At 39.3% G+C, this 25,843-nt stretch overlaps 1 protein-coding gene across 1 annotated transcript in view; it reads right to left on the bottom strand.

Moving 5' to 3' along the window:
• Positions 1 to 25,843, bottom strand: part of LOC149532224 (ARM repeat superfamily protein) — a 298,977-nt gene that overhangs the window by 254,255 nt on the left and 18,879 nt on the right. The gene's annotated exons all lie outside the window — the stretch shown is intronic.

Here is a 25,843-nt window from a genome sequence, read left to right as displayed (position 1 = left end):
AAACTATTTAATCTTCAAGCATTAAAATAAATAATCAATTGGACTCGAAAAACCATGTGTGATAGCTCATTCGAAAGGTCTCGGTGAGACGCTCCAAGTCCAATACTGAAATGCCAAAAATATTGATCCCTGCTGACTTAATATAAATAGTAAGTATCAAGAAACCCTACTAAGATGAGTGACCTCCCAGGAAGTCCCAGTGCTTCACCTCTGTGAGCATCACCTAGATCTGATGAGTGTGAAGTGTTCCATTTTTGTCATGAGAGATGGATTCATGTGAATCACTACTAATGAAACATGGATCAATGAGTTTGACTCAAAAACTAATGGTTTGAAAGAACACTTGAAAGCACTAGAAAGTTTTTGCCATGAGGTGGGAATGCAAGTGAACACAAGCAAAACCAAAGTTATGATCTTCTTGTTGAAAAGGAATAGGGGTGCCCTGGACGAGTTTCTATTTGAGGGTAACCCTCTTGAGATTGTGAACGAGTACAAATACCTGGGAATAGATTTTCAAAACAAACTCGATTTGGATACATGCAGATCAAAGAGGATTCAAGGGGGTTGGAAGGCATTATATTCTCTACAAAATAGGTGTAGGAATGCAAAATTATGGGATTAGACGACCATGAAAATCATTTTTGGTCTGCTAGTCACTCTGGTGATTCTGTACGGGTGTGAGGTTTGGGGCAGCAGTACGTCCGAACATAAATGGTGATAGGTAGAAAGAATTCAAAAGTACTTCATTACCTACAATCTCAAAACCAAGACTATGGTGTCCTATGAGATCTTATTGGCTGAGGTTGGCTTGCCACATTGGTTCAGATGCTAAGTTATTTGAAGAAAACTCAAGGTTTGGAAAAACGTCGTTGGCCTAGGCTAGTCACTGATGAAAAGCTTGATAGGTAAAAAGACACATGGATGAAACAAAATGACAAGTGGATGCGAAAATGGGATGTTAACATCCATACTTTCTTGGTAAGTAATAAAGAAAATAAAGAAGTTTGTTATGGAAAATTTTCGTAATATCATTTGGACAAGACACAAGGGGCAGAAAAAATCTTACTATATTATAGAATTCAACCCCACTTCTAGTCATGATGAAAAGGCCTATATAAGGGCACCTATTACATAGAGAGCAAAATGCTTATTACTAAAAGGAGAGATTTGGTGAGACCCGTTGTCACGAGGTTTGCAACGATTTTTTTGACATTGCAAAGTATTATTGGTACATTGTCTTCTTTGAAAGTCAGGTTTGTGAGTCAACCATGGTTTGACTCAAGTTATTCAAAGAAGCCTGACTCAAGTTGTTCAAAGAAGCCTGACCCAAATAGGATTGTCGTGTGCATAGGCTTTGACCAAAGATTTTTGGACAAGGCTTTTGAGATTGTGAAGGTAACTTCAAAACTTAAATTTTTTATTATTCTTGATGAAGTCTCTTGCAAGCTAATTTGTATTATTCAAATTCCAATCATAGGCGTCTAAGCCCCTAGTTAGAATTATGGGTTTGGTTGTATTACAGGAAGTAATTGATAAAATACTTGATATTAACACAGATCAAATGATCAATATATACAAATAAATAAATGATGTTTGCAACGATTGTCAAGAATAGAAACATTCTATTCTAGCTAACAGATAACTAACCGCTAACGAAAGATTCTACTATTTATAATAGCTAACCATTAAATAGAAATAGATACTATCTATTCTCGTAATACCCTCCCTTAATGGTTAATTTATCCACTACACCAAGTTGTCCTTTGAATTTGACAAACTTATCTGGACCAAGAGCCTTGGTGAGAATGTTTGTAGTCTAATCTATTGTAGGAACATATTGCAAGTCTATTGTCTCGTCTTTAACCATCTGCCATATGCAGTGACACTGAACATCCATATGCTTGATACGTTCATGGAAGACTCGATTTCATGCTAACTTGCTAAAATATTCATTATCAACAAATAAACTTGTCGGCCATGTTGTTGCCATCTACATATCCCCAAGCATTCAACAAAGCCAAACAACTTCACAACTTGCTGTCGTCAGAAGATTTTCTATTCTCTAGCCGACTGGGTTATGCCGTCGAAAATTTTGTATTTGTATTTGGTAGCTAACAAGTAGATTAGGATTGTTTTGTAGCCGACGGACCCCTTCAGTAAGGTTTGGCGGAAAGTATTTATACACCCTTTTGGGTCATTGTAAATCATCTTATCACCACTTATGTAATCTCTTGGCATATGCGAAAAAGGGAGTATTGTTGTTGTTGTTCGTGTTCATTAGTTGTGTGCATTAGTCATTTAATCTATGCAATAAAACATTTGGCGTTTTACCGCATAGATTAAATGATTAATGCACACAGATAATGAACACGAACAGCAACAACAGTACTCCCTTTTTCGCATATGCCAAGAGATTACATAACTGGTGATAAGATGATTTACAATGACCCAAAAGGGTGTATAAATACTTTCTGCCGAACCTTCCAGAAGGGGTTCGTCGGCTACAAAACAATCCTAATCTACCCATCAACTACCAAATACAAATACAAAATTTCCGACGGCATAACCCAGTCGGCTACAGAATACAAAATCTACCGATGACATCATCCCCCCCAAAAAAGAAAAGTCGTCTCCTGACGACTAACAAAATAGGAGACAACCCACATACAACAAACAAAAATACTAGAGAGAAGGTGGTGCCCCTGAAGAATGTTGTTGCCGACGCAACTCATAAACCTACTCCGTCTGGATGCTCAAATCCTTCTGTATCCATGAATTAACCTCGACGGCCTCCTTCAGGAGAAGCACCGCATCCATAGCCTGTGTCTTGGCTGACTGCAACTCCTGTTCTACTACATCCTTATCCCGCACAGCCGCTTCCTTATCCCTCAACAAAGCTGCCCCCTCAGTTGCCCATGCTGCCTGCTGACTGGCCAAATCCGTCGTGAACTTCTCTCTAGCCTCCCTCTCAATTGCCAGAGATCTGTTGGCTACAATCCTGTCTGCTGCCCTATCTGCCTCCACACATCTGTGAGCATAATAAACCTCCTTATACAGTCCCACAATCTCATGCACCAGCTTCTCTAGCGGAGTGATGCGCGGCCCCAACTCTGGCTCACTGGCCCAATCTGCCCACATCTCCGGTGTCTCAACTGCTGGCCAACCTCTCTCCTCAAAACATGAACAGAACCGTTGCAGACAAATCCCCCTGATGTAAGCTCAAACCAAATGCCACTCCCTCCGCCAAGTCATAGCCTACAATGCCACATCATGTCCCTTCTTTAGCACAACCTTCATAGCCCTGAGGTAATCCCTGCACCTGTCCTCATCCGACCCATAATCCTCCTTTGCAAAACCCTTCGTCGTCCACTCAGCATCACTATTCTCTTCCTCCTCTACGAGGACCATGCCCACATCCAATGCGGCCTCCTCTGCTCTCGACGCAACCTCGGCCTGTAGCACCCCCACCTCCTAAGGCTCTGGTACTGTAGCTGATACTCCTAGGTGCCCAGGGGACTGGATGGACGGACCAACCTCAGCAGGGATGAGTTGGAACTGTTTTCTCAAGAAAGCACTGGCTCTATCCATCATTGTCGGCTACTTTGACTGTGCGGGCTCCATGCTCTCCTCCTGCTGTGCTGGCTGGACTGACTAGATTACCTGTATTGGCTCGGCGGCTGCTAACAAGGAAGACGAAACGGTGACAACTACATCACAGTCAACCACATCCAAGCGAACCTAAGGCTCAGGCTCAAGCTCTGGCGCTAGCAACTCTACCCTCTGTGAGACTGGCTCCACTGGTGCAACTGGAACAACATCTACAACGGCTGTGGAGAAAGTAGCACCTAGAGTGGTCGCTGGTGTAACAACAGTTGTCGTCGGTGGGACACCCTCTGCTACTATCCAGGGGACATCTGCTACCACCGGTGTGGTCATCACGACCGGTGCATGACGCTGACCAAAAGGAGGAATGTGCGACATGGGAGTGGACAAGTGTGCCGAAGTTGACAACTGCAACGGGGTGAAAAATGTGGGCTCACTATCTGCTGGTTCGCTGCCAACCTCCACGGAAGTACTCTCTTACTTCCTCGTACTCCGCCCCGCTGCTCTCCGAAGTCTCCTCCCGTCCGCTGTTAGTATCACCGTGAGCCGCCTGCAATCCTCGAAATACCTTCTTCTGTCCCGTTGTTGTCCCACTCGTGTCTAGATGTCTCCAATAAAATATCGGAGGCTCTCCCTGTGCGAACTTCCCCCGAGGTGGCGCCTCAAAATCATCCATGGGTATCTGATCAACGGCTACTTCCAGAAATAGGCCAATCGCATAATGTGGCATAAAGAATGTGCGGTGTTGGAGTGTCATGAACTCCTCCATCTTGTCAGCCAGAACTATAGCCCAATCATACACCGTGTCGTTCATGATGCCATTCATAAATACTATCTGCGGCAATGCTATATCTGAAGCCCGAGTTGCCCCTGTCAGCTTGCTCTTGATAACATCCATAATACACCTCTAGTGGCCTTCCCGAATGAGATCTCGCCGAAGTCCTCTGCATTTTGACCCCTTGATAACTGACTCCATCTCGTCGAGTGTAAGATCGCAGCCCACTAGTCGAATCCAGTGTTCCTTTTGTTCTTGAGAGAGCTTGTAATTCTTGATTTCCACCTTCTTACCTCCAGGACCAGGAATGCCAAAAACCCTCGTGAAATCCCTAGGCTTAAAAGAAACTGTCATCCAATGCTTTTTCTACCAAAATGTGCTTGTTCTGTTGTGCCGATTATATGCTTCTATCATGGTCCGCAAAACTAATTCAAACAATCGGATAGAAAAAACTAGAAGCTGGATGGCCCAATGCACCTGTGCCCATATCAAAATCTGCTTAACCAGGTCTGCGTCCAGAGTTTCCTGCTAGCATTTCCGGCATTCACTACCATAAGACCCTCAAACTGGACAGTGAGATGAGCAAGTTCCTCCCTGACTTTTTGTTTCTTGCTACTAGAAGCGGATGGCCCTGCAACCCGAATTCCAGACGCTAAAACACTTGCATTCTTTTCCATACTTGCCTTCGGCTAACTCTTCCACTGTTTCCATTTGCCTACAGATTCCATGCAATAACGGCTTCTTCCTTCTTATATAATATATGGTTCCCCCTTTCATTATCTTTATTTCCTACAAAAGAGTTCTTACAATGTCTACTTGGCTGCCCCGAACTTTGCCGAACATATCGCTTCCTTAATGCTACTCGTTCTCCCACAGGCGGGAAAGGAGTCCGCAGGAAGGCTGGATAACACTGCCTTCCCTCCTTACCTTCCTCTCACTTTACCCACAGTGGCAATAATTAATGTTTGTAGTGCGGCTTGGAGCCTGGCGTCTTCATTCTCTGTAACTTATTTATGAATTCCTACCCGGGGAAGACAAAAGAAGTACCAGGAAAAATGTCGCTAGTTATTCAAGGGTTTGTCATGGATTCCTTTCTACCAAACTTGAATGATTGTACTAGCGTTCAACAATTTTTTTTTTTTTTTTTTTGCCAAACTCCATATAATATTTACGTGGACCAGGCACCAACTACCGCCTGGCAACAAACTGATCTCCTGTCGTTTTCGCGCTACACCCTTCTTTCCTAAGCAACTGAAATATGGAGGACGCTGCTTTTCGGGCTAGCTAAAGGGTAGGTAGGAATTTCAGCACTAGCACGTTCAAATAAATCCGCAAATCAGTTGTATAAATCTCACTTCCACGAGGGGAGGGGGAAATGAAGATGACCCACCCAAATACTCAGAGAAGAAGTCCGCAGCAGAAGAATAGCCACGGAAAATAAAGACTGCCGCGGGAAGGAAATGTTGCCTCTGCGGAAGAATAGAAGCAGCCCATGGAGAGAAAGGGACTCTGCAGAAGAATAGAAGCAGTCGTCTAAAGGCACACGAAAAGTAAACAGCCTGCGGGGAATATCAGGTGCTGGACAAGCCAATCCGCAGAAGTAAGAAGTGTCGCAAGAATATCATGCCCGCGAACCAAAGACACCCGCGGGGAAGAGGGGTCCACAGGACACCCTGCGAAAAAGTGCCTGCGGGACAACTTGCCCACGGAGCAACAGTCTGCGAGCACACTAACATTCTTTTTTTTTATGTTTAATTTTTTTTTTTCACACAAAGTACAACTGCTCAATTTTCTCCCCGAACCTCGCCAACCCAAGACGATGAAGGAGACTATCGGGGCTTGTCATTCTGTAACTACGAGCTCTTTCTTGCATAGGATATGCTTAATTTCGATCCATTGACTGCCTAAGACACCTTTTGCCCGTCCAAGGTCCACAATTTTATTGCTCCATTATCACCGACCTCTCAAATTTGATATGGTCCGACCCATCTGACTTTAAACTTCCCTGGTTTAATTTCATTCCGACCATCCTACTTGAGTACCAACTGCCCCGGCTGAAACCTGTTGAGTTTGAGATGCTTATCATGCCACACCTTACGTCTGTTCTGTGTCACCTCCGTCGCCCACTGCGCCAACAATCGCTTTTCCTCAAGCTTATTCAAATTATGCAGTGACTCCCTTAAGCTTTCCATGTCACCTAGCTTATTTTCCAGTGCTATTCGCAAGCTCGGAATCATGAATTCCGCTAGTACCACTGCCTCCTATCCGAACATTAATTGGAACGGCGTGTGCCCTGTCGTCACCTTGTACGCCGTGCAATAAGCCCAAAGGGCAGAGGGTAGGTTGTCCTCCCAATCTTTTCCTTCAACCACACAAGATTTGTAAATAATTGATACAAGAATTTTATTGGTAGCCTCGGCCTGTCTGTTTGCTTGCGAGTAGTACGGACTCAACAGTGAATGACAAATCTTGAATTCGGTGGTGAACAGTCGGATGACATGAGTAACAAAATGTCCACCCCTTTCACTTGTTAACTGTAATGGAATTCCATACCTGGTAATGATCTGTTCATAAATAAACTTTGTTGTGCTAACGGCCGAGTTATCTGGTAGTGCGCGTGCCTTCGCCCACTTGGTCAGGTAGTTCGTTGTGACAATAATGTACCGGCACCGTCTAGCCTTGCTCACCTTCAGGGGTCCAATGAAATCCAAAACCCACCGTTCAAAGAGTTCCTGCACGTGGGAGGGGTTAAGTGGCATGAAGTCTCTCTTCAGCAGCTTCCTAGCCCGTTGGCAAGTGTCACACCCGACAACCCATTCCCGCACGTCGTTGTACACTGTCAACCACCAGAGTCCTGCTAGCAATATCTTCTACGTTGTGGTTTCAGGTCCCATGTGTCCTCTTGCAGGACCCTCATGTGCTTCTTTTAACACCCGCAGTATCTCTTCTTCTAACACACACTGTCGGAGGATATGATCCAACCCCATTTTGTAGAGCAACCCGTTGATCAACTGGAAGGTACGACTCCTGATTATTAACTTGCACCTTTCATTTGGTGGCATTCCACTTGGAAACTGTCCCATTGAAAGGTATTCTCCAATGTTCCTGTACCATTCCGATAGTACGACAATCTAAAACAACTATGCGTCAGGAAAGTCATCATTTACACCATCTACCAGTTGCCCTGTTTTGATCCTCGACAAGTGGTCAGCACTGACATGTTTCTTCCCTGGCCGAACAATGATTTTGAAGGTAAACTCCTGCAATAGAAGTAGCCATCTGTTGATCCTTCCTTGAATGACAGGTTTATTGATCATGTACAACACGGCCTGATGATCCACACAGAAGACGAACGGTGTGGCCAGCAAGTAATGACAGAATTTCTGCACGGCGTAGACCATTCCCAATGCATCCCGTTCAGTCGTATTGTAGTTCTACTCTGCTTTTGATAACAATCGGCTAGCAAAGTATATCGAGTGATCCAACCCGTGGCTACCTGTCTGCGCCAGGGTTGCTCCGATCGCATAGTTGGAGACGTCGACATGAACATGAAACTCTTTATTCCAATTCGGATACGCCAAGATGGGTGTCGTAGCCAGTTGTACCTTCAGCCCTTCAAATGCCTCATCTTGCTCTTTGTCCCATCTAAATGATTCTCCTTTGCAAGTTAACCTGTCGAGTGGGTAGGACACCTTGGCAAAAATCTTGATAAACCTTCTGTAATAGCCTATATATCCAAGGAAAGACTTTACCTCTGTCACATTAGTGGACGACTGCATTTCCAAGATGACTCTCAATTTGTCCAAGTCGGTCTTGAATCCTTCCTTACAGACAATGTGTCTGAGCAGTCTTCCTTGCGGAACCATGAATCTGCACTTCTTGGGGTTCAACGCTAGCCATACCCGGCAACATCTTTCCATACATTCACCAAGTGCTGCCAGATGTCTGTCCTGCGCACTGAATATAGACCAATCGTCTAAGAAAACTTTGAAGTTTCCCACGGACATCTTATCAAAGATGTGCAAAATGATCCACTGGAAGGTGGCAGGCACGTTGCACAGATCGAACGGCATCCGATTGTATACATAGACCCCATCTTCGACGACAAACGTGGTCTTCAATTTGTCCTCTTCCGCTATAGAGATCTGATTGTATCCGAAGAACCTGTCCATAAAGGAGTAAATCCCATGTCCGGCCACGTCTTCCAAAACGTTGTCTATAAATGGAATTGGGAAGGGATCCTTAATCGTGACTGCATTAAGGCATCGAAAATCCACGCGTATCTGGATCTGGGTGGTGTCTTTCTTCAGTGAGATAACAATAGGTGACACCCATTCACTTGTCTGAACTTTAAAAATAATTCCAGCCTCCAGCATCTTGTTGATTTCCTCCATAACCCGTGCCGCGTAGTTCTTGTTCATCCTATAGGGCCACTTCCGTACAGGTACTGCTCCTTCGATCAGTGAGATGCGGTGCACACACAACTCCGGTGGTACTCCTTTCAGGTCCTTGTATGTCCATGCAAATACGTCTTTGTATTCCAGAAATATCTTGAATGCTACTACTTTCAATACTATATCCTAGTTATCTCCTACCAATATGTTTCTTGGTTCAACTTCATCTCTCAAATTCATAGTTTGCAGTGTGGCTTCATTATACTTGATTGTTTCCCCCTCACTAAATGTATGGGCAGGTGTGACATCCAACGAGGCATCCCCCTCCTTTATCTTAGTGAATTCTCTTGGAAATTCATCTTCCCTCGGATCTTCCTCAATTGTCAGTACATTGCAGCTCCGGAATAGTTCGTAGTCCTCTATTTGCTAGTGGTAGAGACCGTTGACCAAATCCAAATCGTCATTTGTTGATCCACCTTCCAACCGCAGGACTCCCTCATGATCCGGTTCCATACGTTGTCTCCCTTCATCTTCCTTTGCGGAATCTAATGACAAAGCTTCTTCTCCCACCATCTGAGTGTGCAAATCAATGACGAACTTTCTCCCTTTGCTTTCCAGTGATAAAGTGTTTCTCTTCCAGTCGTGTTTAACTTTGGCCTGAATAAGCCATCCACAGCCCAGAATGGCGTCGTATCCTTTTCTCTTCAGCGAGATGACGAAAAAGTCCAGCAGGAAAGGTTGTGTGCCGATTGTTACCAGTTGTGCCATCAGAACGCCGAGAGGTTTTATGCCATGTTGGTTTACTGTCAGCAACTGAAATGTAGGTGGGCACAATGTTGGTTGTCCCAACTTCCTCCAAGTATCCTCAGGTAACACGTTCACACCGGACCCGCTGTCGACAATTGTGTCCATCAACACACTTCCGAGAATCCCCATCTTGACAACTGTTGGATGCCGTCCCAATGCAAGTGCTAGCAACATTGGGTCTTCTCCACCCACGGTAATTTGCTTCGCTCTTCCTGGTTCTTCTGTCGCTGGCGCAATATTTGTGACTGTCGATCTGAGTTAAGGCATTGTAAGAAGCAAATCATTTATCTTGACCTATACCTCCATTTGTAAAATCTATCGTACGATGTTTTGTTCCGCGTCGTTCCTTGCCAAAGTGTCGATGGTATCTTTCAGTTGCGATGTCTCCGCCTGCGATGCCTTTTCAATCTCTGCCTGTGCTTTCCCAAATTTCCTCTTTTCTTCCGTCGGGTCCAGGTACTCTTTTGCTTGCCTCCGCGCAATTGCCAAAACCTCTTCTTCATCTGTCCCGACAGTGATCAAGTTTACTCCGGATTTTGGGCACTTGGCATCTTCATGATCGCCAAGTCCGCACCATCTGCATAACAATTTTGGTGTGGTTGTTGTTGTGCACTCCCGGGCAAAGTGACCCCACAAATTACAGGCTCGGCATTGAACAATCAGCCATCCGTTCGCATCATACTGAATTCAACTCCTTCCACCATTATTATTATTGTTTGCATTGTTGTTGTTTTGCCTACGTCTATTATTCCTGTATCCTCCAGAGGTGGCACCCTTCATGCTTGTATTCCCGCTCCCTCCAGACGCGGAAGCCTCCTGTGCCAGGAACACCTATTGAGGGCCTCTAGTTTTCATGTTGAAGGGGCATTCTTTTGTGGAATGTCCCATGATCTAACAAATATTGCAGAAATGGTTTTTTGGACAGGAGCCCTTTGTGTGACCTTCTGCCTTACATTCCGTGCACCATAATTTGCTTCCCTTTGTTTCTTTCTGCATGTTCTTGAATTCTTTCATCATCTGGATCATGTCTTTCTGGAGGGCTCAAACCTTCTTACTGTTCTTTTCCTCATCGCTATTTTCTTCTTCCAAGGATGCATCGTCATCTGACTTAGAAGAGCTACTCTTCTTCTTCTTTTTCGTCTTTTGCTCACTCTCCAGGTTCAGTGCCCGGTTGTACGCTTCAATGTATGACGACGGCGGCACAATCCTCATTTTCTTCCGCAATTTCGGGTGTAGGCATTCAATGAACCACCTTTTTTGTAATCCATCAACTGGCTTATTCTCCATTTTGTTGATCAAGTCCTTCAACTTCCTAGCATAGACTCGGACTGTTTCATTTTTCCCTTGTCTTGTATATCTCTGCTACAATTTCGTTGTCATCACGGAGTAGTTGAAATTCCGCTGTAAACTCTTTCTTAAGGTTATCCCAAGTGGTTAAGTTCTAGGGATCTGCATTGGCAAACCAGTCAATTGCAACACCTCATAGGGTTGCCGAAAACTACCAAACCCATTCGTTTGTATCTGTTATGCCATTTTCCCTCCAAATCGTCTCGCATGTCTTCGCAACAATTTCTCCAACCCTTTACAAATGAGAGCAAATGACCTTTTATAGGGGCCAAAAATACAATGGAAGATGGAGATCAAAACAAGATCAACGATCCAGATTGGATCCTCAAAACCCTAATTAGGGTTGCCACCCCATCGGCCAATGAGAAGCCACCACCACATCAATGGGCCAATGAAAAAAGTGCAAAAAGTGGCAACCAATGAGAAGGCACCAAAATGGTGGCCAATCAGAAATAGACACTTGTCTTATTCTAGAAGAAAGGGAAATTGCCACGTGGGCTTACATCAAATGATCTTCTAATATAAATCTTCCCTTTTCTTTCATCTTCTTAGGTAAGGCAATGAACTTAGCTAGCCCTTCATTCACTTCTTCCATAGGAGGACAAGGTGTGTGCTTCGCTTTGAGTTCCGCTGACTTCACCACACTGCTTGCTGCTTGTAGTACCTTTTCATGATCCTTCTCATATTCCTTCACACCAATAAAAGCATTGAGAGAGAAAAGGGTACCCAAATGCCTTTTCTTGATAGCAACCTTTCCCAACTCATCCAACCTCGATCCAAAACCTGTCTGATTGATATCCTCTTTGCCAAGGGGGATTGTCCTTCCTTCAGTCTTTCCTTCATCTGTATCATGTCCACTCTACCGATATTGGTGTCAGTTATTCTCTTCATTTTCGAGAAGCAGGGAGTTTTGGGCTTCATATCCTCTTTGTCTTTCTTAGTCTTGTCCGCTTGAGATTCTTACTTGCACTAACATCCTCCATGCTCGTCGCCCTATTACGGGATGGTGGAGTGGTGGACCAGAAGGCAAGTAGAACCAAGGGAAGCAATCTTAAGACTAGAACAAAAGAAGGATGTCAGCTTAAGAACCCCTTGCAACTTTAGATGATGAAAATTCGCCTTAACCAATAATCTTACAGCGACATTTCGGAATTAGGACTTGACCTTAAGAACTTCAAATCCCTTGCAAATCAAAAATTTATCATGTAATTCACCTCCAAATAAAATTACCCAACCTAGGGCAAAAATTGCAGCCTCTTGCAAAAATCAGAATTTTATCCCCCACAAATTTCACCCTCCACAAAATTCGCCAAGCAAGAAGAGTGCAGATCTGCTCTTGCAAAATCACCAACGCCTTGAGAAGGAGAAGTGAGAAGTGAGGAAGAAATGGGAGAGAGGCCTCCTCTTATATCCAACTTTCTTACTCCCCCGAAGCTAGCCGACTTGGACCCTGGGAGCAAGAAAATCAAATAATTAATGCAAAATTATGACCCACAATTAAATACTTAGCTAAAATTAATTTTGCCATGATGAAAATTAACTTTTTAAGTTGCCAATTGGACCAAATTTGCAAAAGAAAATAAATAATGCCTTAGAGGTGTTAAACATTTCCATTTAATGAAGATTTAGTAATTAATACGTCATTAAAATTGGATTTTGGCTAGCCAAAAGCCATTTTCAATATTAAATTACTAATTGCATTAAAGACAAAAGTTTTTCAAGGCAATTAATCCATTTAAAGCCAAATTTTGCAATTTAAATCCCAATCGATTTTGCTAAGCAATTTTAGCATTTTAACACAAATAAAATTATTTCTCTAGAGCCTAAAAATCGATTTTGCTGTTTGACTTCACCATCACAAAAATTAATTGTCTTCACCAAAAAATAATTAAGATTTTCCAAAAGACCAAATTTAACAAAAATTCATTTTTTGAAAATTATCCAAATTTATACAATTATATCCAAATTTTCAAAAGAAAATGTCTAAGTACAAAATTCACAACTTTATCCTGCCAAGAGTTGTTCTTTAAAATTTGTTCGGCCTAAGGATGAAATTGGTGGCTCTAGAAAATCAAGCGAAATTGGGTGAAAACAAGCTAAGTCTCTCCCATATTTGGCTTGAAGGTGTCCAAGGCTCAAAATTTTTAGAACTCAAAAAAAACTTATGGACAACTTCAAAAAACTATTGCCGAGGCGATTAAAAAAAAGGGGGTCCCCAAAATTTTGGGGCAATGGTGTGAAAACCTCACAACATCTAGCATCAACCCAAAGAAATGTTCCTGAACATTTCAAGAAATAAGTAACTTAGAACAAAAATCTCAGGATGGCCTATCTGAAAATCTACTTAAGGGCGAGCACTCAACAAGGGAAAGAACTCTCAAGTTGAACTTAAGCACTCTGATCATAAGTTACTCACGTGTGTGCAAATGATTTATTTCCCGCTCGACAAGAACTCGATAATCTCTTAGATCCATTAAACTTAGCTATTATAATATCCTTACTTCAAAAGCAACCTGGCTAGAGCCCCGCTGCCAGTCAGGCATCTATAGCCCCGACAGAGTTATCACTGTGGCACCACAATCATAGTTCTACCTTTAGTGATTATTTTTATAGCACCGGTAGAGATGATTGCACACCCTTGAACCAAATTTCATCTTTATTTTCACTTTGATACTGCTTTTCTCCTTTCTCATGATATTTTCTCTTTTTTCTTTTTCTTTTCAATCTTTTATTTGGTTTGCAGGCAATGAAGCTTGCGGAGGGTTTGGAAAACCACAGTGGCGCTGAAGCAAGTGTATGATTTTTACCAAGTCAATTTCACTTCAAAATACTAAGAACTCAGAGCAATTGAGTGTGAGTAGAATGTTGTAACCATGTCAAAGATAACTTAGGAACCTCTATCGGGTCTAACCCAAATCTAGTACAAGTCCTACCATAGACCAACGACTAAACACATCCTTTAATCTCTGAACATTGTTAAATGTATTCGAGAAATGAAGAAGGCAAACTCTGCTTTGTCACCAAAAATGTAAAATCTACACACCTTGCCCACGAGTGACAACATGGACCCCCCCTTTGCACTTGCAAAGGCCTAAAACCAAAACTACTCCAACTAAGGGAAGAGTAAAAGATTTCAAGTCAAATGACTTAATACAAATCAAATTTGAGCTCCCTCACAACACCTAAACTAAGCAACTGAAAGAAAACTACCCTAACCACAACTAACTACCCTAACCAAAACTAAACAACTAAAAGAAAACTACTCTAACCAACTGAAAGGGAAACTTTAATCTACCTAACTGAAAGAAAACTTAATCTACCCAACTGAAAGGAAACTAAACTACTCTCTTGAACCAAATGGTCCAAGACAAACCTACCCTAACTATGTACAAGACTCTAAAGAGACAACACTAACCGATCTAATATATACACTGGATCTAACATGGTTTCTCAGGATGTTCAAAAGTAACAAGGTTTGGGTGATAGTTCTCAATCTTGCAAACTCATCCTTGTACTCTAAAAAAAATTTGGTCACCCCAAACTCAAACTCTAGAAAATTAATACGCAAGACCAACAATTGAGGCAACTCATAGGGTCCATGATTAATCCAAATACAAGTTGTTTCTCCAGAATTTCCATAATCAAAATAAAAACTTTCAAATTTTTCATCTTTAAGAGCAAGGAAAGAAACAACCTGGTGTGCTTCAGGTTGAAGCTCTTGTTTAAACCTCAATTGATCATCCACGGCTTCAGGAGGTTGCAATTGGTGATGAATCTTCCCTCTAACATTTGCATCGAACTCATTGGTAGCCCAGGCAGGATCAATCTTGAAATCAAGCTCATGAAATATCGTCTTTGGGGGCTTGTCCCTGTGAACAGTGAACCATGAATCCTTGTGAATCTCTTCAAGTGTATCCTCAAAAATCAAGGATTGTTTGATATTCTCCCACTCAAACACCTCTCCAAGTTGCTCGAACACAATATCCAACTGTAGCATCAACCCAAATTGTTCTTTATTTTCCTTTTCCATGGGAGTAACTTGATCACCACTTAATAATCCTTGCCTATCCTCGTCAATAGAAGCTTCATCATCTAGCATGTAATTTTCCCTTGAACTCTCCTCAGGAACATCTTGCCATTCTTTATGTAGACTCTCACCAAATATAGCACCTTCAAGACTGATAGGAGAACCATCATACATCTTTGTGAGTGGCCCATCAACTTCCATTTCAAGTGGCAAAAGTTTTGGGGGTCGAAGTTGATGGTGAATCATGCCACCTACAACAACTTGATCACCTTGAAAGGCTTTGGGCAATGACTCCTTTTGTATTTCTTCTATAGGATTTTCAAGCATCCCCCTAAAGAATGTGGTGGAGATAGCATCTTGTATTGGTTTATCAATATTTTCCTCATATTTGAACTCTCTTGCGATATCTTGTATTTCACTATTCAACTCGCCCACCCGATTATCTTCCTCTTCAAGGATAATTGAAACTTCTTGCAAACCATCCTCAAGAGTCACCTCTTGAATTATACATGAATGCTCACCAAAGATTTCTTTTTCGTCCACCTTTTGATGTTCCATTTGTAATTCTTCGTGTCTTTACCTGTTGATTTTTTGCTTCATCAACTTGTTGAATCTCAACCTTCTGTCTGCCATGTTGATCTTCTCGTTTTAGAGCCCCTGGGATTCTCTTTTCTACTTGTTCTAAGGCCACTGTACAAAAGGAGCAAGTTAACTCCGAGTGGAATGCATTGTGAATTTTGCACCAATTGGGTAATAATAGGTTCTCTACTAATATTCGGTTACCCGATTTCATTCCTTGTTGTACAGTTCTAGTCACAAAGTTCTTGAAGCTCTCAAACATGCCTTCACCCTCATCGGATGAAGCATCTAGATCTGACTCAATCAAGATCTCGGTGGAATCCTTTCCTTTGCTTACCATCTCCTCTCTCTCTTGGATAAATTCAAGAGTTCCTTCGATTTTCTTGTCAACCTCTCCACCTCGTGATATAATGTGGGAAGGTTCATCCACTTGGTTATCTTGAACATTAGAATCAACCATATCATCTTCTTCATTCTCTGATGTCCAACTTGAAAGCTGAAAGAAATTCTTACCACCCCCTACTGATATTTCCTCATACCAACCCAATTGAAACTTGACCGAGTCAATGGTGTCTTGGCAAGATGGGCAAGTAGAGTCTGAATATATGAGACTATGTGCAAAGCACCAATAACGTTTTCCACATTTGGTTTTTGGTTCCCTCTTGCTATCTTCTTTGAAAACACGAAAATCTTCCTCCGAATTAACAAAGACCGCAGGCTCATGTATTTGTGAAAAAGAAAATTTTCCTCTTAACGCCATGTCCACTCTTAAGAGAAACACCAAACAATCCATCTCCCCATGATCCGTAGTACCATGTATCCTACATTTCCTTGGTGCTGCAAGTTGAGACAAATTCAATGGAGATAACCTTTTGTTCAAATCAAACCAAATGGGATGAACGTCCACTCGCCTATTCATTGAGAAACCTTTCTTTTTTTTTCTTTTTTTTTAATTTTCTGAATTTTTTGCTTTTTTGATTTTAAAAGAGATCTCTCATCTCAAATCTAACCTTGAAAGCTCATTCCTCAATCTCTGCTCCGAATTTCCAAGTTGATCCGAAAATGAAAATCATTAAGCCCTCCTTCTAGTGCCAGATAATGTTGATGCGAATTTTGTATCACTTACATAACATATTAGGATTTAACTATTCAATATGGGATATCAAACATGCAACTCCTCTCTTGAAAAGTTATTGCTCATGGGACATGAGTATAACTCCAATGTTCCTTACACTGTTGGATACTCGCTCAGTTTTATCAATGTGATTTGCTAATAATCACGTAGGCAGCCTTACACTATTCATTCAAGGATGACTTGAACTTTGGTGGAATGATGGTAATGGTGATAGGTTTGTGAAAGCTAAATGATGTTGATGGAAAGTGATGGTGGTGGAGGGTGAATGGATGTGTTCCGATACTTAACTTACTCCTCTAACTTCCTTCTCTCTAAACTTCAACTACCTAGCTACTCACTATTCTATTCCTACTCCTATGAATGGAAGGTTAGCAAATGGACGAGGATCAAACCTAATGAGAGCTGACTAGCGGCCTCACTTCCACAAGTGCAATGATTCAAAGGAATAATAAACTAGTTTACCACACAAAGCTTCCCAACCAGCCGCTAGGATGCTAATGGTCTAGTATTGATCCCTATCAAACATCTACCAATGCTACCATGCAACTATCCATCTGCTTTAACTTCACTTGAACAACTTCAAATGCAACCAACTTTAACAACTTGAAAGAAAATCTAACTATGTGGAAGTAGAAAATATGCAATAATACCCAATATTCTTAATCAACATGCAAATCGCAACAATGAAAAAGAGAGCAATTTTGGTATTATCTTCGCAAAAATTTCTTCAACACTTTACAAATGAGAGCGAATGACCTTTTATAGGGGCCAAAAATACAATGGAAGGTGGAGATCAAAACAAGATCAATGATCCAGATTGGATCCTCAAAACCCTAATTAGGGTTGCCACCCCATCGGCCAATGAGAAGCCACCACCTCATCAATGGGCCAATGAAAAAAGTGCAAAAAGTGGCAACCAATGAGAAGGCACCAAAATGGCGGCCAATCAAAAATAGACACTTGTCCTATTTTAGAAGAAAGGGAAATTGCCACTTTGGCTTACATCAAATGATCTTCTAATATAAATCTTCCCTTTCCTTTCATCTTCTTAGCTAATGCAATGAACTTAGCTAGCCCTTCATTAACTTCTTCCCTGAGTTTCGCTGACTTCACCACACTGCTTGCTGCTTGTAGTACCTTTTCATGATCCTTCTCATATTCTTTCACAAATCCAATAAAAGAACTGAGAGAGGAAAGGGTGCCCAAATGCTTTTTCTTGATAGCAGCCTTTCCCAACTCATCCAACCTCGATCCAAAACCTATCTCATTGATATCCTCTTTGCCAAGGGGGATCGTCCTTCCTTCAGTCTTTCCTTCATCCATATCATGTCCACTCTACCGATATTGGTGTCGGTTATTCTCTTCATTTTCGAGAAGAAGGGCATTTTGGGCTTCATATCCTCTTTGTCTTTCTTAGTCTTGTCCGCTTGGGATTCTTACTTGCACTAACATCCTCCATGCTCGTCGCCCTATTACGGGATGTAGAGTGGTGGACCAAAAAGCAAATAGAACCAAGGGAAGCAATCCTAGGACTAGAACCAAAGAAAGATGTCAACTTAAGGACCCCTTGCAACTCTAGATGATGAAAATTCGCCTTAACCAATAATCTTACAATGACTTTCGGAATTAGGACTTGACCTTAAGAACTTCAAATTCCTTGCAAATCAGAAATTTATCATGCAATTCACCTCCAAATAAAATTACCCAACCTAGAGCAAAAATTGCAGCCTCTTGCAAAAATCAGAATTTTATCCTCCACAAATTTCGCCCTCCACAAAATTCGCCGAGCAAGAAGAGTGCAAATCTGCTCTTGCAAAATCACCAACTCCTTGAGAAGGAGAAGTGAGAAGTGAGGAAGAAATGGGAGAGAGGCCTCCTCTTATACACAACTTTCTTACTCCCCCCAAGCTAGCCGACTTGGACCCTGGGAGCAAGAAAAACAATTAATTAATGCAAAATTATGACCCACAATTAAATACTTAGCTAAGAATTAATTTTGCCATGATGAAAATTAATTTTTTAAGTTGCCAATTGGACCAAATTTGCAAAAGAAAATAAATAATGCCTTAGAGGTGTTAAACATTTCCATTTAATGAAGATTTTGTAATTAATACGTCATTAAAATTGGATTTTGGCTAGCCAAAAGCCATTTTTCAATATTAAATTACTAATTGCATTAAAGACAAAAGTTTTTCAAGGAAATTAATCCATTTAAAGCCAAATTTTGCAATTTAAATCCCAATCGATTTTGCTAAGCAATTTTAGCATTTTAACACAAAATTATTTCTCTAGAGCCTAAAAATCGATTTTGCAATTTGACTTCACCATCACAAAAATTAATTTTCTTCACCAAAAAATAATTAAGATTTTCCAAAAGACCAAATTTAACAAAAATTTCATTTTTTGAAAATTATCCAAATTTATACAATTATATCCAAATTTTCAAAAGAAAATGTCTAAGTAAAAAATTCACAACTTTATCCTGCCAAGAGTTATTCTTTAAAATTTGTTTGGCCTAAGGATGAAATTTGTGGCTCTAGAAAATCAAGCAAAACTGGGTGAAAATAAGCTAAGTCTCTCCCACATTTGGCCTGAAGGTGTCCAAGGCTCAAAATTTTCAAAACTCAAAAAAAACTTTTAGACAACTTCAAAAAACTATTGCCAAGGCGATCAAAAAAAAGGGGGTCCCCAAAATTTTGGGGCGATGGTGTGAAAACCTCACAACATAAACCCTTTCCCTTTGCAATTTGTTTGGTTAGAAGAAGTTGACATAGTTTATGTCCATTGGATGACATTGTACGTTCCTTTGTGATACCCAAAATATCGCATCATTAAAACTCAGTAAAGTTCATGATAGTAGGGTTGTCTCATTTGATCACACAATCCATATACATTGTTTAGCATATGAGCTTCCTTTTTCAAGAGAGAGTTGGAGATTTGGTGTTTCTTCTTGGAACATTAAGTATTTGATTCTACATGAAACTCACATTAACACACATATCTAACTTCTTGATGGCTTCAATTTGCCTATTTTTACTTACTGGGATATGTGTAAGGAGTTTGATCATTGGCTTAGATCCTTCTTACAACTTAGTCATATGCTCAAATTCTCTATCTGGACATCTCCCTAGAGGAATCTTGCTAAAAAACAAACTATGTGTATCAACCAACTGCTCGTTATTTGAATCATTGTGTTCACTACCTTGATTAAGTTCAAACTTATCTTCTTCCTCACTATTAAACACCAACTCAATATAGGGTGCCTTGCCCTTCCCAAGACATGCGTCTTAGTTCCCATTGTTCCTTGCAGCTAAGACACAATTTCTTTCTACGCAATTAATTTAGAGCTTGTATTGTAATACCTTCTAAGAAATCCCTTGTCACGACATATTTTGTTAGTTTGACTTCTACTTCAAAAAATACTCAAAACAAACATCACATAATATTAGTTTTAAGAGTCTAATAGCGGCTAAATGTGATTTGTAAAGTTTGGCTAAGGATATTATTTTTCATGCTAGAACAAGGCATATTGATGTTCGGTATCTTTTTTTAATGGAGATGGTTGAAAGTACAAAATCTACAAGGATAAAATTAACACTCAGTGACTCAAGTAAACACTACATATAGTATGATAACTACTATGGGTAATGCCAAGTTCATGTGGTGGAAGGATGAAATGGACTTCTCCCATCCCCAAGCATGAGGTTAAATTATCTATTTGAATATCATACTCTCCTAGGTAAATATCAAGTGGGAGAATGTTGGAACTTGGGTGGTATTGACTTTTAGAAAAAATTTGAAGGAATAATTCATCAACAAAATACACTGTAGTGAAATGCAATGAGGTTTCAATTTTGCAATACAACATATATGTTGACTTACATGTGGTGATTTTTTTTGTGGTAATAAGATGTGAGGCAACATATAAGGTTCGTTTACATATGATCGGGTGGTGATAGCCACCTCAAGTTATCAAGAAGGTGAACTTGCAACTGTTGAAGTATAGCATCAATCAAAGTGATATACTCATTACATTGAGTATTTGTATTCATGATTTATATGAACATTGTTCTATGTCTTATATTATTGATAAGAATAATATATCTATATTATATATATTATATATGTAATTTAACATAGATTATATATATTATACATTATATATTATTATATAATAATATAATAATATATTACATATATGGTTAATATATTAATATTACATATATGCTTAAAGGTGAGTTATACATATAGTTAACTAAAGATGATTAACTATAAGGACATGTCTCTTAAAGAGACATGTCTCCCCTTCTCATATTTATATGAGATCCAAATCTACATTTGGAAATCATCAATTACAATGGCCATGATTATACATTTGCAAAAACGATCTTAGTTACTTTAACATGGTATCAGAGCTAACTGCAAATGTAAAAAAGGAAAAAAAAATCAAAAGCCTCCTCAGCGAGTGAATAAAGTCATTGCATAGAAGACGTAGAACTCAATATAACCCATAATCAGATAAGCCCAAGTACATTTGATAAATCAGAGAAAAGGGCTACTTTGAGAGGAATGGCCAGATACACATATATCATTGTTTGAATTCTCCCTTCATTCAATTGTTGTTATCAAATAAATTGCCATGGATGCAACCAAGCCTACAAGTTGGATTCTTCGGTGACTTTCCTCAAAATCAACGACAAATTCTACATCTCCTCTTCACCTATTATTCCATACCCATGAGATAACACTATATAGGGGCATATAGTTTGATTGGACCTGGATCATGTTCATCTATGAATAGTAACATGGAGACGAGGGTGATTGGGCTTTAAACACTTGTGGACGTGTACAAGCAATACCCGATAGATCTTTGTAACTATTTCATCACCATACAAGCACAACCTAAACATGGTCGACAAGGAGATCGTTAACAAAATGGAGCTAAGGAGGAAGATGATGACAATGTACAATCAATTGAAGAGTGTCTGGATAATTTTGGCATCTATGCGAGTTCCTTGAAAGAAGAGGCAAGAGAATTAGAAGGTGAATATCACGGTTTGCGTGAATGCGTAGTTGAGCATCCCCACATATCTCATCCTTCAAAGCGCAATTTGAGTGAACCGTTTGAAAATATCTATGAGAACCTGGATGAGGTAATCAGTTTATTGAGGAGTCTGAAATCCCCAAGTGCTACAAGTACATCTTCAACCATTAGGGAAGCATTTGAGGCACCAATAGGCTCTGATAGTGAATCAGGAGAACCAAGCAATCGATATGTTAATAGGAGATATTCTAGGCAACAAAGTAGATCATCAACACCACGTCAATCTCGTGGGCATACAAGAGATGAAGAAGCTCAAAAACCACGCATGCCAAGTCATGGAGATCAACAATTGCAGTCATCAAATAAAGCAGGTTCAAATGATTGCAATACAAAGGGCTGCATAATCAAGCAAATTAAAGGTGCTTACAAGTACCAAGTGTAAGATCTAAGAAGACATCCAATAATCATCAGGGCCCCACAATGCCAGATAGGACAAGGTGTTATTCGAGTACGGGGGCAAGATTGAAGATGATCTTGAGACGTAAGGGATAACCCTTCGAACGAAATTAAGGGAATTATGTGAACGAGGCCAAAAGTCTAAGTACTCGCACTCATTGGGAGGTAGAGGCATCAGACACAAACCTAATGAAGAAAAAGGGAAAAGGTATGATGTTTTAGTAAATGAAATATATATAGATATATTGATATAATTAATTTCAAAGTTGGATTATAAAGTCCTATGCAATCCTAATACAAGAGATATTGATTAAGTAGAAGTGTATTAAGAGGTAAGTACTTTATGAAATTATTTTATTTATTTCTCAATAAATAGAGTATTATGTTATTTGTTATAAAATGACGATTTGTAATATTATATATTTAGTTATATAAATGCAAGCACATAAAAGATTGTGAAATCAATAACATATTGATGCTGTTATGGTTATTAAAATACTTGATATTTTATAAGGATTATTATAATTTCTTATAATGGAAAAATTCATCCAAGTATAACTTGGTGCCATCTTTAATACAACCCAAGATAAGTTACATGTCTAGAATAGTATTAGGGAATTTTTTCTCCTGACTTGTCAACATTTTAAGGTATTTTATTATTTATTTGATGCATATGAGATAAGTAATTATTATTAAGTATTACATGTGTCTACTCATTATTTGTATTTATACATAAGAGCTATTTTACCTTGATTTTTCCTCCGAGAATGTTATTGCAGGAAAAGGAGGATTAATATTAAATTCAGAGAGAGTCTAAACACTTTGTTAAAGGGAAGTTTATTTTAGAAGCTTAGAAGATTTATGTTCAGAGGGATTCTAGCACATCCGTCAAAGGGAACAGATAAAAGATATGGTTTCATCAACCGTCAGTGATATTGATCATATTGATTCAGAGGGAGTAAAACAATGTTGTAATGGAATCTTCAGTGATTGATAAATTATAATAAGAGGATTGTAATTCATGCAACTATGTAAATGAACCTACACCTTGTGTACATCATAAGAAAGTTGTGACTTTAATTAAACTATCTACAAGTCTCTCTTTGATAAATGAAACTTGACATATAAGTTGTAGAGTCATTCAAGTGGCACAATCATACTTAATCAAGATATTGGCATATTGTGGACAAGCTTGTGTTAGCTTCTACTATTAAGCTTAATGAATGTTTGGAGCTTCAATGGATGAAAAGAGCAAGTTGGAACTTAGAAAGAAGTCGTCAAATTCAATGTGATATAAAAGTGTTCAGTGATATAAGAATGGGAATTTTAGATTGTGGAAGGGAATAATAGACAATGTTTCATTCCCACTTGAACCATCCTTAGAAAAGGAGATATTCCATGACCCTCATGGGCAGATAAGTACTTGCATCTTTTACATTTATCTATTCATTTATTTGTAATTCTATACATACTATAAGGGTTATTTGCTTTGATCTTTTCCTTTATGTTTGAGGATATTCTTACAAGAAAAGAAGGTTGGTACTTTACATATGCTACCAAATATTGTGTAGACTAAATCTAATGATAGTAGTTCCAAAGACCCTGATGATTAAGATGGATAAAGTGAGGCTCTTGAAAAAAACATCTTTAATGATTAAGATTATGAGATTCTTCTACATTAAGAGGGAGTATGACACTTCTTTGAAGGCAATGCAGGAGCTTAGAAGATTTATACTCAGAAGGACTCTAGAAATACATGTGATTGACTGCATGATGTTTATGGGCCTACTCCCACGTATATCATGAGGGAGTGATTAGTTCCACAGGCATTCTTCGGTAAAGAGAGCTTTTGGAGGAAGTAACTATAGGACTTGACTTCCCAGGATCGATGTTCAGAGGGAGAAATACTGAGATACAATCCTTTGTGGATGATATCTTCTCTTTGAGGAGAAGTTCTAAGAGAAATTCTTTATAATGTGCTCTCCTCTATGAGGGAGAAGTATGAGGTGAAAACACTTTGTACCATCCTTTGATTGGGTTCATAGTGGTTACTATTTCACATATGATATGCAATGAAAGGTGACAATCTTTCATTGACATATATAAACAGAAGATAACTATTATAAGATGACGATCTTATAAATGGTAGACCTGTTATCATGGTTCTTTGGGCCGGATTTTGCCGAACACCATGATAACGAATAAACAGAAGGTAATCTTTGTAAGATGACGATCTTGCAAATGATGATAAGCCTATTATCATAACAGTTTTTGTTCCGGATACGCCTGAAGTCAATGATAACGAAAGCATTATGATTACTCTAGATATTGTTTCAAACAATTAGAGATCATAATATATGTTATGATAGTGTTCATCACATTATGATTGTAGTTATTTGACAAGTCACTATTTCAAAGTGTTAAAATCAAATAATATGTTGTGTATAGATATCCTTGATGTTGATATCTCATAAAATGTTTTTGTCACTTCTCCCTTGCTAAGAGGGAGTGTTGAAGTATAGCATCAATCAAAGTGATATACTCATTACATTGAGTATTTGTATTCATGATTTATATGAGCATTGTTTTATGTCTTATATTACTCATAAGAATAATATATATATAATATATATAATATAATATATATTATATATATTATTATATAATAATATAATAATATATTACATATATGGTTAATATATTAATATTACATATATAGTTAATATATTAATATTACATATAATTAACTAAAGATGTTAACTATAGGGACATGTCTCTTTATGTCTCCTCTTCTCATATTTATATGAGATCCAAATCTGCATTTGGAAATCATCAATTACAATGGCCATGATTATACATTTGCAGAAACGATCTTAGTTACTTTAACAGCAACCACATATTAAAACAATGTTTGTTGAATGCATAAACAAAGATGTCAAAGCACTTGAAATAAGAGCTGGAGGTCAAGATAACACTCTAAAAGATGGCACAAGCTACTGCAAGCAATCAAATGTGATATTACATTTGTATTGAGCAAGGAGCCAATAGTGGTGGCTAGACTAGCAACAGAAAGTATATCAATAGTTTTAGGGATATTACTGTTGATTCATACTGTGTGGAAATGATCAGATATGTAAGATGATTATCCATGTGGAGACTTCACACTTGGTGATATGTCCACTCTATTGACTTCATATTCTGGTTGGAATACAATCATATGTCCATTGGTATTCCATGTGTTGATTGGATGGATAGGCAGTTGGTATTTCCATGTGAATGTCTATGCATATTACTTGATGTGAATAAGCCGAGGTTAGAAGGTTAGACAATTGTACAAAAGAAAAGGATAACATTGGATTACACATTGTCTAGTGTTAAACATAAAAGAAATTATAGAAGAATTATAAATTAGAATGAAACTATACAAAACCTTGTTATATTGAATCTTTGATTCTGAATATTATAACTATGAATGTATTGTCGTGGTGGTTTTCTCCAACAAAGGCTTCCCATCTACATTGTTCCATTTACTTCCAAATATATTGTTAGATAGATATTTGTACAAAAATAAAGTTTACTTTACCCCAAGCAATCGGTTGTCTACAACAGTGATCCAAAACTCCAACATAAACAAGGCAAAATAATGAATAGGTAGGATCATGTAGATGTTACCACA

The sequence above is a fragment of the Cupressus sempervirens genome, chromosome 11 (assembly GCF_028749045.1).
Source record: "Cupressus sempervirens isolate cs-2001-9-10 chromosome 11, ASM2874904v1, whole genome shotgun sequence".
In the NCBI taxonomy this organism is placed as follows: Eukaryota; Viridiplantae; Streptophyta; class Pinopsida; order Cupressales; family Cupressaceae; genus Cupressus; species Cupressus sempervirens.
This window is presented reverse-complemented; position numbering and strand designations above follow the sequence as displayed.